At 37.4% G+C, this 14,314-nt stretch overlaps 1 protein-coding gene across 1 annotated transcript in view; it reads left to right on the top strand.

The window, feature by feature from the left end:
- TMC3 (transmembrane channel like 3) overlaps positions 1-14,314 on the top strand; it is a 530,883-nt gene that overhangs the window by 81,403 nt on the left and 435,166 nt on the right. The gene's annotated exons all lie outside the window — the stretch shown is intronic.

The raw sequence follows: 14,314 nt of genomic DNA on the forward strand, positions 1-14,314 counted from the left end.
GTTCATATTTCCTGAGGTTACGCTGAAAGCGCGAATTCATCGCACATCTTCAAGTTTCAAAAGTATATGTATATAACTTTAATATGTATATTATAGCAAGAGAATATGTAATCTAATTTTAAATGCAAAAAAAACAGTTGATGGGCAGAATGCAGAACAATGTCATACATTCACCCCAGTACAGAGATCTGGGCCTAAATCCATTGTGTTTTTGCTCACCATGCCATTCCAGTTTGAACCCAGCCATATGCAAATCATATACACAACGGGCCCCAAAAACCAGACTCTGCCTGCCTTTCAACGGCGGTTGCACCGCCGCGGAAAGGCTGGCTGGAGACTGCATCATAATTTGGCAGATGGTGCTTGCTAGGCACCGCCACCATTTTGTGGATGCAGATCGCTCTGCCGGTAACAATTGCCTTGGGTGGTTCCGTGGCGGACGAGCTTTGCCTCTGCCGCGGTCGCGGTCTGAATCCCAAAGCTATCGTAATATGGCGGTGGGAGAATCGCGGTCCTTCCACCATCATAATGAGTCCCAAACTTCCAATTTCAAGCAAACATAAAAAAATATGTGGCATATTTCAACTGTACCTTTCTAGAAACATAAAAAAAGAAGACTAATCACTAATACTTTATATCAACATCTTTTAAACCACACCAATATGCTGCATCTTTACCATTCCACTACTACTCACAGTCTTGAGCCTACCACATAAAAAGCAACAGCACCTCTTTGTTATACATCATACACCTTCAAATCTATAAGACATGTGAAAATACATATACAAGTAGAGACATACTTGAGACAGAAGGCCATGCACACCTTAAAACTTGACAGACTCCATCTCTAAATTTAAAGCAACACCTAAAATTATGCGGTATGCTACAAATGTACATATCCACACACTAAAACAAACTACCATAATCACTAATCCTTTTTCCAATATACACATATTACTATACAAAATCTATTTCAAACAACATTTAACTACAATAAAACAAACTACAATACACATCTCTACATTTAATAATATATTTCAAACATCACAGTTCATCAACAACTTTTAAAGAATAAAAATAAAGCTAATACATAATACACCTCACAAATTTATAACTCACCTTCCAAATCGATTTGTAGAATATAAAATATCAGAAACTCAGAAAAGATTTTCTTATGCACACAATCAATGTAATGCACCACTCTCAACAAGGTAAAACCAGTAATGGCAAACTTTTCCTCTCTTTCTCCACAAAAATAAATCATATTGCTTCCTAAATAATATCAAATTGTAAAACACATTTCTATTGGTTAGACAAATTAACCCTTACCAACTGACTTTTAAAAGTGACCAAACTGGTTCTGGAATTTTTTGGAGTTACGACTCCACCGTGCACCAACGTGATGGAGCCGCAAATCCATATGGGAGTTCAAAAATATATTACAAACACCACTTCTAAAGATAGTACTGACTTGGGAAATGATACTTTAATAACATATCACTGATATATAAATTACAATTTTACATTTCAAGTCCACAGTTAAGTTTCAACTCTTCCCCCATTCTGCTTTAATGCCAGTTTCCATAGTAACAGTTCATGGAACATTCAACTGAACAAACAGGTCACAAGTTTACCATATTTTCAAGTTCAGCACACAAGTTTACAAATGCAAACAGCAGATGTGGTTGACTTTTGCAAAATATGAGCTTATCCTATCTACTGTACGTTTCAAACATTTATTACTAACCAATAACTAACATGCTTTTTTAAAACAGTAACATGCATCCTATTTTGTAGTGTACAATCTTCTTAAACATCCAATCAATTTTCCACTTTTTTTAAAACAGCATTGTTTCCACCATTTTAGATACCTCTCATTCTACCAACTGACTACCTCAGCTACAGACATCTTTTCATTACTTGCAGAAATCCCTTCAAGATGCTTATAGTATGGATTGTTAGACACAGCTACGTTTTCTGGTGCAAAAGGTATTGACAAAGACCTAGCTTTGCAAAATGTGGATATTAAATGGAATGCACAGAGAGGATTAAAGTGGCACCAATTGATGCCTTTGGTTAAAACCATTTTGCATCTCCAACCCCCTGACATCATGATTGTGCACTGTGGTGGCAATGACCTAGGTCCATTGACTGGAGTCGGTCTGGAAATGCTAATGAAGGACACCTTTGCACAATTGATGTTGCTTTTGCCTCAAACTGTTTTGTATACTCTAATATATGCCATAGACAGAAATGGAAGTGGTCAAATCAATTCAGTCCACAGATTGAGTAAGCTAGGAAGAATGCCAATAAAGCTGTTTCTGCTTACCTCAGAGACCATAGGATGGGCTCCATCTATAACAACAATATAAGTTTTGATATGGGTGACATCTACTGAAGTGATGGAGTACACTTCACAGATCAAGGAAACAGAGTCTTTCTCAACAACCTAAAGCTGTGCATTGCCACCTACATGTAGCTACAACAAACTCATAATGAAAACAAGGGCCCTTATAGTGAATATACATTTTTTTACACATTCTTTTTTTAAAAATTCTTTGTGGATTCGCGCACCCGACTGCAAAAGCATGAATTCAATGTACTACAACACAATACACTTTTCAATTTTAAAAATTAATTTTTAACTTTATATATTTTTTAGCAACTCTATGTTATAATTTTTTCATTAACTTCAATTATTTATTTAAGGTGAATTTGCGAATCCAACGCAATGTTACACAGGGAGCCACACTGAGAGCCACATTGGGGTCGCAACTCCTAACTTAAAAGAAAAAAAACCGCCCCACTTTCATTATTCGATATTTGCTGCGGGGACCCCATACCCTGGGGCCTGCCACTGTTTTTTTCCCCAAAATAATGAGGGGCCCTGCGTGGCCCCCCTCCTTAGGCCAATAATGGCCCTGGGGACCCCATCCCCAGGGGCATTGTCTCTTTTTTAATTTTATTTTATTTTTTAAATGAAACGGAAAGGGAGCCACATGGCCCCCCTTCCCAGGGCCACTATTAGAACCGGGGAACCCATCCCCCCCGGGGCCTGGCCTCAGCGCAGGGGACCGTAGGAGGAGCCGCAATGCCCCCACGGTCCCTGCTGGCTCCCCGCCTCCTGCGGGAGCCGGTATTGCTTTTGGCTAAGGGGAGCTGATAACATGCAGCTCCCCTTGTCCAAAAGCAATTCTGCTTTGCTTCTTAGAATTGAGAGCAGGTTGCCTACAAATATCTATATATATCCATATATATATATATCTATATATATCTATATATATATATATATACATATATATTCACTTAAAAAACCATAGGTTTCACACATGTTATAGTTAGCTGGACCTTTCACTCGTAAAAAACCATTGATATTCCCCCGTTATAGTTAGTTCAGATAAATATAACTCGCGCGACCGCAATTCACTGCTGATGATGTCATATATTACATCACTGTATTCACTAAGATACTGTTAATAAGTCAGTTATACAATTAATTTTACAAAAAAAACCATCCATTTAGACACTTATTTACCCATTTATTCTTCCATTATCCTTTAGATATACATATATAAAAAATATTTATTTTTCAGAAAGACACATATTCACTGGATGACGTCATCAGTGATGTAATATGTGACGTCATCAGTGGTGGATTGTGGTTGCGCGAGTTATATTTAGCTGAACTAACTATAACGGGGGAATTTCAATGGTTTTTTACGAGTGAAATGTCCAGCTAACTATAACATGTGTGAAACCTATGGTTTTTTCAGTGAATTTGCAAGGTTTTTTAAATGCTAATTCCTAACTATAACGTGTGTGAAACCTCTAAACACTTAAATTTGATTTTTACTTCTATTTTTTTTATTGTTTTTTTTCTGCCGTGCGCGTACGGTAAGTTTACCGTACGCGCACCGCGCGATTTAAAAAAAAAAAATTTACATGTATTTTTCATACTTTTGGGACCATCTTGGACCCCCTGACAAACGCTAGGGGGTCTGCAACTCTCTTCGTTGCCCCCTTTTCACGTTCTCCACCTTTGTTTATCAGTGTGAGACACACAAAATGGCGGCAGACACTTCCTGATTTCGAATGTTTACAGTCATGTAACCACCAATCAGAATTAAGCTCGCGCACGGCAGCGTGCACGTACGGTAAGCTTACCGTATGCGCTCGGAGCGCGCTTATAGATATATATATTGATTTAAGTGCTATTTTCTCAGGAAATACTGAACAGATTTACACCAGACCTGCAAAAGGCACATCCCTGACCTGAGGACTACCTCTCTGCCAAATTTCAAGTAATTCTGTTCAGCCATTCGGGCTGTAAAGTCCTATGGAAAAATGCATGGGGAAAACACGTTTTGGGACCCCCCCTTTTTCTCAGCCCCCGCTTGACGAATCCCCCCGAGACTTTCAGGGTAGGAGTGGAGCGGAGTGCCCCACCTATTTTGAAAATTTTGCGAGGATTCGTCAATTGGCGCCAAAGTTATTCAAAATAGAATGTTGCAGATTTCCTATGGAAACACGGTCCTAACTATAACTATCTACTGGCGACCGCCAGTAGATAATATATATATATATATATATATATATATATATATATATATATATATATTATCTACTGGCGGTCGCCAGTAGATAGTTATAGTTAGGACCTATTTTCCATAGGAAATCCGCAACATTCTATTTGGAATAACGTTGGCGCCGGTTGACGAATCCTCGCAAAATTTTCCAAACTTTTGGCCAGCTCCGCTCTGCTCCAGTTTTGCGGTGATCCGTCAAGCGGGGACAGAGAAAAAAGGGGGGTCCCAAAACGCGTTTTCCCCATGCAATTTCCCATAGGATCTGTTGTCGCAGCTACAGCCCGAACCGATGAACGGAATGACACCAAATTTTGCAAAGAGGTAGTCCTCAGTTCGGACTCGTGCCTTTTGCATATATGGTGTGAATCTGTTCAGTAGTTCCTGAGAAAATTAGGGTAAAAAAGTTAGTGATATCTATGGCCGGGAGGATCCGCGGACCCTACCCGCACCGTAAGCGCACCCTCCCCGAACCGAGCGCGCACCCTCCCGATCGCGCGCTGAATGCTGTCGAGTGTCTCTCTACATTCGAAACCAGGAACTGTTGGCGGCCATTTTCTGCCTCGGTAGAAGCGAGGCTGAAGATGCAAGGGGAATAAGTGTGTAGAACATATAAAGGGGGCAGAGTGGAAATTCTCTGACCCTCTAGAGGTGCTTAGGGGGTCCCAGAAGGACCTCCTGGGGCGCCCCTTTTTAAAAAAAACAAACGGCGAAATGCACGCATGGTGCGCGCATCCTATCGCGTTGGATGCACGGATCCTCTCTCGGTGGGTTCGCGGATCCAAAATGAAATTGTTGGGAGATAAAGATTAAGCTTAAGTGTTTTGTTCTTGAGTGGCTCTAAAAAGAGCCGTTGTGTTCATTGAGAGTTTTTGGTACTTATAAATAAGTACCTATACAGAGTCTAAAGTTGTTGAGGAAGACTCTGTTTCCTTCATCAGTAAAGTGTACTCCATCTCTCCTATACATCTCTTGCATATGAAAACGCAGATTGTTATTGTAAATGGACCCCATTCTGTAGTCTCGGAGAAAAGCAGAAACAGATTTATTCACATGTTTCATAGCTTTCTTAATCTGTGGACAAAAATGATCGGACCAGTTCCATTTCTGCCTTTGGCATATGTTAGAGTACACAAAGGCAGTTTTAGGGAAAAGTGAAATCAGTTGTGCAAAGGTGTCCTTCATAAGCATTTCCAGACCTATCCCAGTCAAAGTGCCTAGGTCATTGCCACCACAGTGCACTATTATGAGGTCAGGGTGTTGGATTTGCATTAAGGATTTCACCAATGGCATCAATTGGTGCCACTTTAACCCTCTCTGTCCAATCCATTTAATGTCTACATTTGGCAAACCTAAGTCTTTGTGAATGCCTTTGTTTTCTGCATACCTTTGGCTCCAGAAAATGTAGCTGTGTCCCACAATCCACACTGTAAGTATCTTGTAAGGAGGTCTGGATGCACTCAGATGGTCTCTGTAAATGAAATGGCAGTTTGGAAAGTAAGATGTTTCTAAAATGGTGGCTAAGATGCAATTTTGAAAAAAGACAAGAAATAATTGGTTGTTTAACAACCTTCTACACTGAAAGGTAGGGTTCATGTTTCTGTTTTTTAAACGCATGATTCTTATTGGTTAACAAAAAGTGCGTGAAAGGAACATTATATATGATAAGCTGATATGTTGAGAAGTCAAGCACACTTGCTGTTTTGATTAGCAACATTGTGTGTGCTGAACTTGTGACCTGTGTGCTCAGTACAGTGTTCCATGACCTGTTTCTATGGTAACGGGCAGAAGGCAGATTGGGGGAAGAGTTGACGTTTATGTCATTTGGAAAGGGTTGAATTTATGTGGGAAGGAATGTGATTTGATGTTTACATGTATATGTGTGGAAAATGAGAGGGAAACTTTGCCATTCTTTGGTTCTGCTGACAGGTGCACAGTGCAGAGATTCTGTATAAGAAAATCTGGTGTGTGACTGATATCTGGTGTGTGACTGATATACTTCTTAATCTACAAAACATCTTGAAAGGTGAGTTATTTAATTGTGAGGGGATGTATGTAGACTATTTTTATTTTACTCAGACTAATGTATTTCTTCTGCTAAAGTGTAGGGAGTACTTTTTTTCTCTACAATCTTATTGACAGTGTGTGTGCATGTAGAAACCATTTTGTGATAATGATTTGTTTTTTTCATGTGTTTGTAGACAGATAACTATGCAGTTTTTATATTTTGGTAGAATTAGAAACCAGTCATTGTTTATGAATTTGTGAAATGAGTTATGTTTCTGCAGTAAAATGTAGTACTCCTTGTTGTCAAGTTTTAGTAGCATTAGAAGCCAGTCTTTGTTTATGTGTTGATTAAATGAGTCAGGCATTGACACTGAAGTATAGTCGTGAAATATGTAGATTGTGTGCAGTTCCCTTACCTCTTCCACTGTAGTGAATGAGTTTTGGTAAACTCCTAGGGATAGTGGTGCTTGTCTAGAATCACACTGTGAGTCTGTATACATTTGGGAACCACTGTGAGAGAAGCGTTTGGTAACATTGTGTATTTGCTGACAGATAACTGTTTTAAAACATGTCATGTTGTGAAGTTTTAGTAGCATTAGAAGACAGTTATGGCTTATGCTTCCATTAAATGAGTTATGTATTGACAGTAAAGTGTAGTCGTGAAATATGTAGATTGTGTGCAGTTCCCTTGCCACTTCCAGTGTAGTGAATGAGTTTTGGTAAACTCCTAGGGATAGTGCTGCTTGTCTAGAATCACACTGTGAGTCTGTGTGCATTTGGGAACCACTGTGAGAGAAGCGTTTGGTAACATCGTGTATTTGCTGACAGATAACTGTTATAAAACCTGTCATGTTGTCAAGTTTTAGTAGCATTAGAAGCCAGTGTTTGCTTATGCATTGATAAAATGAGTCATGATTTGATACTAAAGTGCAGTACCATGTAGTATTGTTTTCACTGCACCAGAGCTGAAAATTTAAAAATTTTACCCAGGCACTGTCCTAGAAGTAGTCTGATGATTTAGTCAGTTTCTAAGTACTTATGTTGTGAACCATTCATTACCAAATAGACTGCTTCAAATGTCTATGCAGTATGCATGTAGTTCTCTAACCACCTACACAGTTGTTTTCACACCTTCAATTCCCTAGTCAGTATCCATACACTTCTAGGAAACACACTGTCAGTCCCTTTGCAGTCTTCTAGTGACCCATTCAGCACCATGTAGTAATCCATTCACTGTGCCAAAACCCAAACACTTATAAATTCACTAAGACACTCTCTTTACAGTACTCTAATTATTCAGTCACTGTCTAAGTATTCATGCACTGAGCCAGGCCTTAGCACATGGACTGCTTCAAACCCCTATGCACTATGCATGCAGTCTTCTAACCACCTACAGACTTGTCTTTTACACTTTCAATTCCCTAGTCAGTATCCATATAGTCCAGTAAACATCCTGTCACTCCCTTTGCACTCTTCTAGTGACCCATTCAGTACCAAGTACTAATCCATTCCCTGTGCCAAAAGCCTACCACTTATAAATTCATCCAGGCAGTCTCGTTGCTGTAGTCTAATCACTCAGCTAGTACCCAAGTACTCATGCAGTGAGCCGGGCCTTAGCACATGGACTGCTTTAAATGCCTATCCAGTATGCATTCAGTTCTCTAATCAGCTACACAGTTGTCTTTCACACCTTCAATTCCCCAGTTAGTATTCATGTACTTCTAGCAAACACCCTGTTACTCACCCAGTGTGTCTCCTTTTAGTAGTGTTCAGTCACTTAGCATGTAGTCTTTTAGTGAGGTAGGCTTTAGGGCATGAACTGCTTCAAAGTAGTATGCACTATGTATGTAGTGTGTTAATCATCGTCACACTTGTGGTTCAGGGCTATAGTTTCTTAGTCTGTTTTTATATAAAATGTGTTTGTACAGTAATGGAATACTGTAAATTTGAAAGTTATTAATATACATTTATTTGTGATTCTTTTTTGCAGATACTGTTTTTCAACGTTAAAATCGAGAAATTATGCCAGAAAAAAAAAGAAAAAGAAAAGAACAGAGACAGGAGGATTATTTGAAGAAACATCAACCACAAGTATTGAATGAACAAGAAAATGTGGCTAAACGGAAAAAAAATTCTGCTAAGATCACAAAGCAATTTATTAAAAATGTTTGTAGGAGCAAACAGAATGTAGAGAATGCTGCAACTTCAGAAAAATTTTTAAGTAAGAAAAAAAATCAAAATAAGAGGATAAGTAAAAAAGCAAATGTTCAGTCAAAGGAGATAAAGTATGGTAAAAGAAGACAAAATCAGCATAAGGAATTACGCAAAAAAATATTTTACAAGAGAGTAGTGCATAATTTGCTGAAAGATGTGAACAAATATAAAAAGAGAGCTTTATTTTATAAAAAGAAGAAGCATATTGAAAGCATTGTGGAAAAGTTTTTTGAAGTAAAAAGGAAACTGTTTATTTTACTGTTAAACAGAATTCGATCACTAGATAAACCAATATATGTAATGAAGGCCAAAAGTAGGAGGAAAAGAGATATTAATACAAAAAAAATTGTGATTTTTTTTGGGAGAATGGAAACACAGTTCTAGTTCAGAGCCTTTTTTTTAATCAAGAGAGTTATTCAGTAAGTGAAAAATTATTGTATGCAGTTGACACCAGTGGTGGAGGTTATGAGGTTAGTGATGGTTGTCCAATGGAGAAAGAGAAAATGGTTGAAAGAAATGCAGAAGAAGTGATAGCTGATGAAGTTTTAGGGAGACGTGCTAAAAACCCTCTGTACACTTGGGATTGCAGTAGTGTTTGTAGTGTACGACAGGAATCTATTGAAAGATTATGTAGTTTTTTACGAGTCTATACTAAAAAAAAGTGTAAAATAAAAGATTAAGCTGTTGCAAGGACTAGACCCTTGCAGAGTGAGAAAACATACTGGTTTGCAAGGTTATTCTCTGGCTTGTCTTTCTAGGAAAGTTTGTGAATGTGTTTTTCACCATTTCATAATGCTGACAGTACATCATACTCAAATGCGGAAGTTAGTGAGAAGGTTGTATTATGCAAAAAGTCCAGCACTAAAGTTAAGTGAGTTGAACAGTGCTCTTTTGTGTGGGTCAGTTTCAGATGTGAAGCAGGTCTGTGAGGATATTGAGTTTTGTTACTTTGGGCCACTAGTCATTCTAGTTAATGGTGTTCCTACTAAGAATAAGAAAATCTGGCAAGAGTTAGTGGATGTTAGAAAAGTGCAAAAGGCATCATTGTATCTGTTAAAAAATAATGAGTACTATAGAAATGTGTTTGTTGGAGAAGAAGAAATAGATTTAGCAGACGATAGTGAAACATTAAGTGGACAAATTGAAAAAGTGGACATGTCCAGATGTGAAGAGATCTATGAACATTACAGTGTACATCCACTTCATTCCAAAGAGGTGATGGGGAATACAATTGAGTTGTTTCAAATGAAAAAAGCAACAGGAAGTCCCATGAGTGTATGGAAGAGAGCTTGGAAGCTCATTGTTTCCCGCAGTTGTTTCCAACAGGAAAAGGTGGACGATATGATGAATGTCCTGTGCAGATTCCTGCATCTGCATATCGGACAACAATATTATATGCAGAAGATCCAAGATTTCGACAATGTATCCCTTATATGTTTCATCTTCTGTTTGAAAGTGACTTGTCTGGACTTTCATATGCAGTAAATCACATTTTAAAAACTGGAATGCATCTTCAAAATGTAACTGCAAAGGATTTTATGGATAAAGTGCATCAGAGAGATGATCATTTAGAATTTCAGTTGATTAATCTGATGGCATGTCAGCGTGGGACTAATGAATATTGGTACCGTCGACATGGAGAACTGAAATGCATGCTACGGAACTTGGGAACTCCTACATAGTTTGTTACACTAAACTGTGCTGAGTATGCTTGGGATGATTTACTTGAATTTCTTCGAGCGGCAAATTCCAATATAAAAAATATTGAATACAAGAAACCTGGAGAATTGTGCTCTTTGGATCCTGTCAATGTATGCAGATATTTCAAACATAGATTTGAAGCTATGATGTCTTTCATCTGCAATAAAAAGAATCCTCCTCTTGGAGAAGTTGTGGATTTATTTTGGAGAAAGGAGTATCAAGCAAGAGGTGCTCCTCACATACATATGTTGTTATGGGTCAAGGACGCCCTCAAATTTGGAACAGATTCAGATGAAACTGTTTTGTCTTTCATTGAAGATTATGCTACATGTGCTCTTCCAAATAGCAGAGAAGAGAAAAACTTAAAACAACAAGTCTTACGATTTCAAAGCCATAGGTGTGGAAAATGCTGTCGACGAAAGTACAAGTCAAAGGATAAGTTCTATACCAAATGTCGTTTTGGATTTCCACGTCCTGTATTAGCCAAAGGAAGAGTGAACAGTTTTATGTCAGCTGTACGACATACCATCACAAGAAAGTCTCTGAAAAACACCTACAACTTAAGAAGAAGCGAAGAATCAAAATACATAAATGACTACAATCCAGTTATTTTATCCATGTGGAACGCTAACATGGATATTCAGTATGTTGCGGACAATTCCATTGCTGTTGCTGTGGGAAGAGATTTCTCAAGAGAAATTTTAAAGTTTCAGTTTGAAGATGTTATTGCATCGTGAAATTGGAGCATATGAATGTTCAGATCGGTTATCATCTGCAAGTCTATATTCCAAAAGTAGAAGAATCATTTGGGTGAGTCTAGGTCTTGCAGGAATGCGAAATCGGGTACTGCAATCTGTTCAAGAAATTGAATATTTAGCAAAAAATGACCCTGAAAGTACAGATATTTTGAAAACCAATATGTTGGACACATACTATCCAAAGAGAAGTCATCATCTTGAGAATATGTGTCTCTATGAAGTGCTGCAAAACTACACTTTTAAACGGAATATTACAGAGAACATCAACGATGGAAAATATGGAGTGATTGGTTCTGAAGGATGTCTGGTGAAACAAAGGAAAGGAAATTTAAATTAATCACAGAAAACTGAGTTGCGACACTGCTGACAAAAGGAAATTTTACTATTTAGCCCTTTTGCAAATGTTCAAGCCATGGCGTTCTGAACTGGAATTACTTGGAGATTTTCCCAGCTATGAAGATTCATTTAATGCTTGTACAGATAGCATACAATGCAGTGCTTTCGCAAATTATGTGAAAATGTTGAATAATTAAATTGATCAAGAAGCTACAATTGCAGCTGAGATTGCTAGAGACAGTTCTCAAGACAGTCAAAGTTCTGCTGCACTGAGTCAAGATCCACTAGGACAACCAATTGTTGAAATTGAAGCAGCGATTGCAATGAATGAGGTGGAAACAGCAATGTATCAAGCACAAGAAGATGCAATACAGTTAGGAAACTTGAAAGAGCAACTAAATGTTGAACAGAAACAAATAAATCAGCAAGTGAAAGAGCACATTGACCATGGATTACTTCATGAAAAGAGAGTGTGCTCATGTACATCATTTCAACCTATCCGAATGTATGTGAGTGGTCAAGCTGGAACAGGAAAGAGTTTCTTACTTAAAGTAATTACAAGTTATCTGCAAAAAACAACTGAGTCGCATTTGTCTTGTGTTGTCACTGCTCCAACTGGGTTGGTAGCACATAACATTAAAGGAATTACTTTACATCGTTTACTAATGCTGCCAGTAGAGCATGAAAACAAATTGGAATACCACAAGCTATCTGGAGAAGCATGTTTTGAAGTTTCAAGAGTGCTGAAGAAAATGAAACTTCTCATTATTGATGAGGTGAGCATGGTTTCAAACTTGATGCTTGCCTTTGTGCATTTAAGAATGCAGCGAATTCTTAAAACAGAGTATAATGTGTTATTTGGAGGAAAACACGTCATAGTTTTTGGAGATCTACTGCAACTGACACCGGTAAAAGGACAACCGGTATTTAAAACACTTGCCCATGAAGATACCAGAAAGTCTCTTGGCAGTGTTGGTTATGTGAACATTTGGAGTAATTTTGAATACAAAGAACTGACAACAAATATGCGACAGGCAAATGATGCTGAATATGGAAGTATTCTTCAAGATATAAGAATTGGAATTCTTTCAAAAAAAGGGAAAGAAGCTTTGGAGAGTCGATTACTTTGCAATGTCTTTCCAAATGAAAATGCAGTTGCTGCAAAAGTGTACGTGGAAATTGCTAAAAATAAGTCACTGATTTGCTTAATGCCGACACTGCGTGATTTTTCAATATTCAACAAAGAATTATTAAAATTGGAAAATAAAGAAATTGTTAAAATGGAAGCCATCGATAAAATACTATATGAAGGAATCACTATTTATTTTGATGGGTAAGTTGAGATCAAAACTAGATTGTTTAGAAAAAAAAATATCTAAAACTGCTGGTGTGGAAAAGACACTGTATGTGTGTGTAAACTGTCGGGTAATTTTAAGGCGTAATTTGGATGTAGAGAAAGGTTTAGTTAATGGTGCAATGGGTAAAGTGGTGGATTTTGTGAATTATCAGAAAAAAGAAGGAATTGAATTTTTAAAAATTAAATTTGATCAGATTGATGAAGTTAAAGAAATTGGTCGTTGTTCAGTTCGTTTTTTGCTTGTTAAAGATTTATATGTCCGTAGGAAACAATTTCCATTTTCTCTGGCATATGCAGTGACTATTCATAAATCTCAAGGATTAAGTGTAGACAGTGCATTGGTAAACATTGGATCTACTGTATTTAAAGAGGGTATGGCATATGTTGCTTTGTCGGGAGTCAGAACATTATCTGGTTTGTTTTTGATTGATTTTGATGAGACAAAGGTTACTGCAGATGCAAACTGTGTAAAAGAGTATAATATGTTAAGAAGGGTGTATGCTCCAAATTTAGGTAAATATCCTGTATTTGAAAAGCGTGTGGTTGGTCGAAAAAGAAGGTTAGAGAATATCTGTACTGAAGATGTCAAGAAGGGAAAAGAACAAGATAATGTTGCGATTGCAGGTAAAAAGAAATTGGACACTGTTGAAGAGATTGTTGGTTATCAGTTTGAAAATAGTTCTGGTGTCAACTGCTATGCTAATGTAGTGGCCAATGTTGTTTTATATCTGGAAGGTTTGCAAGCACAAATTATGCAGAATCGGGAAAAAAGATTTTGTTCTCTGTTGCATTCTGTTTATGAAAAATTGACAACAGATAGAAGTAAAATACAATCTGTTTCAGATGTTCGTAATCTTTTGGATGTGTGTTCTGGTTCTACACAATTTACACAAAATATCCAACAAGATGCTCAGGAATTTTTAATGTATATGCTTACAATTTTTGAAAATGAAGGTGTAGAATTAGAAAATATTTTTGGCCTTTCTTACAAATGGGAACATTATTGTGAAAATTGCATGTATACATGTAGCACCAATGTAGACACTGAGAGATTTCTGTATTTAACATTACCAGACTGTAAATAAGTGTCTTTCAATAAATTAGTGAAAGGTGCAATTCAAAACATGGAGTGTAGCCAATGTAAATCAGAAATGTAATCCACATTATTCTTAACAAAATATGGAAAATACATAATTTTAATGATGCAACGTTGTACAGCTGATGGAAGAAAATTGGATACTTTAATAAAGCAGTTTGTAGCAACACAAGTATCAATATCAGGAAGGACTTTTGTAGCAATTGCAATAATTTTCCATGATGGTCCTTCCACCACATCTGGACATTACACTGCCTATCTA

The sequence above is a fragment of the Triturus cristatus genome, chromosome 3_1 (assembly GCF_964204655.1).
Source record: "Triturus cristatus chromosome 3_1, aTriCri1.1, whole genome shotgun sequence".
In the NCBI taxonomy this organism is placed as follows: domain Eukaryota; kingdom Metazoa; phylum Chordata; class Amphibia; order Caudata; family Salamandridae; genus Triturus; species Triturus cristatus.